Genomic DNA, 2,500 nt, shown 5'->3' with positions numbered 1-2,500 from the left:
ACAGCAGCCAAACTATTCAATCCAAGGACTCATTCATGTGTCGACGCCACATTCAATAGAATCTGATCACTGTTTTAAAGGCAGGGCTTACGGTAACTCAAGGACTGGAGACAGACTTGAGTTACCCGTGTTGAACAGCATTCCCTGTCAAACCACTGTGGCGGGTGGCTGTTTCATAGACACTACGTACTCCATGAACCCCTTTCTTTCTTGTGGACTGAGTGGTGTGTGTGTGAGTTAAAAGAGTTGGAGTTTTTATACACGGCAGGCACGAGCACACACACACACACACACACACACACACACACACACACACACACACACACACACACACACACTCACACTCACATTCCGGGACAGGCTACTCCTGATGACTCTACTGACAGATTCGACCTGGCACTTTGGGATCCAGTGTTCTCAAAAGCACACGTTTGTGGTTTGTGTTTCTATAACATTACCAGTTTTTTTTCTCATCGTGGTACAATTTAAGTGGAATAGCTTATTTATGTTGTGTGTTTTGTTCCCCCCCCCTCCCTCCCCCCTCCCCCACCACCACAACCTAACAAGGTGAGGAAAAGTCAGAGGACGTTAGCTGGGCCGAGGCTGAGTGGTAAACCTGAGAGGTTGTGTGTGAGGGGGGGGTGGGGGGGAGAGACTTGTTATGACAGGGTAAAGACTGAGACAGGCCAGAGCAGAGCAGTCAAGTCCCCACCGACATTGGTAAGAAAGTACCCAGACCTTAGCAGCTCTCCAGAAATACACAAGACAGGTCAATATATTTGATTTTACAGTAAATATTGCATTGCATTTGTGTCTCATATGTATTTTAATATGCACTGTCCCTGTGAAATAAACAATAAACTAAACTAAACTAAACTAAATATATCTGAAATTATTTTACACTCACACACACGCACGCACGCACGCGCACACACACACACACACACACACACACACACACACACACACACACACACACACACACACACACACACACACACACAGACGAACAGGGTTTGGAATGGAGTTCAAAGTTTCTAATGAGAAAGTTGATACTCTGGCAAGGAATTCTTACATGGAAGAGAATTGTGCTATTGAGCTTTGCAGGAGGAAAAAAAGAAAAAGTAGTAGAACAGAGAGAAAATAAATGGAACTCCAAAAACTCCAAATGTCAAGGTAAAGCAAAGATATCGTAAATTATGTCGCTAACAATGCCGTAATGAAATGCTGTTGTATATATCATAGTAGTTTCTACTGGCTTTAACCTGGCTGCTCAGTTTGAGTAACATTAAAAAGAGGTTAATGATTGTAAATTAAGTCGATATGAACATTTACTGACCAGGATGCCAATGAACACTCAGTATTAATCATAAAACATGCTATACAGTGACAAATGAGGTACTAGCCTACATCTGGCCAGTATTGATATGTTGATTTATACGTTATGGTGTGTCACTAAGGACTGTGGCGGCTCAAATGCAAATGGGTCAATGGGTCACAGACTTCAGGCAGTTATTGCATACAAGGATTGTCGACAAAATCCTAAACATTTGCTTCATTTAGACATGTAATGAATCTGTCCTATCTCTTTCGGATAGCCTGAAACAGGGGCACTATGCAAAAAGGTGTTGGAATTTCTAAATGGTGAAATCGTTATGTACACAAATATCATAATTAATGTGATATTAACCTTAACCTTTAACCTTTGCACTACTGATGTTTACAATACTACCTTTCCACATGCTGTATATTGCACATGTCTCTTTGATATAGCTTCTTTTTATATCAAATAAATCCTCTACATCTGCACATTACATACTGTACATACGTAAGCTACCACACTGTATAAGCTACCTTAACTGTACATAGATCATAACTGTACATACCTCTAAACTACCGTACTTGCCTTACTGTAACTATCACTATCATTGTCATGTTTTTTTTATATCATGTTCTTATATTACTATATGCACTTCTGGTTAGATGCTAAACTGCATTTTGTTGTATAGTACTTGTACTCTGCAATGACAATAAAGTTTAATCTAATCTAATCTAATCTAATCATAAAATAAAAGCTGTGAATCTCTACTTTAACGTTGTGTGTGGGGGGACAGACAAAGAAGACAACATGCTTCTGCTCCATTGCTTACTGTACACAGTCACTGTAGATCCTCATTTGTGAGATTCATGCTCCCTCCCATTGCGTTCTATGGGACTGCTACTTATGTTCCAAAGCCATAAATACATTGCTAGTTGCTGTTGTTTACAGTCACTTTTAGAATAATTAGCACTGTTGTTTAGTTTGCACAGCTGCAGGTACAGCATACATTTAGTTTCATGTGAAATGTGTGTTGCTCAGCTGGCTGACTCACTGAACCATCTATGCTAGGTGTTTGTGTACATTTCCAAACTAAATAATGGCTGCACCTTCAACCACCAGAATCCTTTGCTAGTTTCAAGGTCATGTAACATGTAAATTCTATGAAGAAAAAAAGGTAAC

The sequence above is a fragment of the Nansenia antarctica genome (assembly GCF_963989245.1).
Source record: "Nansenia antarctica genome assembly, chromosome: 17".
Classification (NCBI taxonomy): domain Eukaryota; kingdom Metazoa; phylum Chordata; class Actinopteri; order Argentiniformes; family Microstomatidae; genus Nansenia; species Nansenia antarctica.
The sequence above is the reverse complement of the archived record's forward strand: the minus strand, read 5'-3'. Positions refer to the sequence as shown.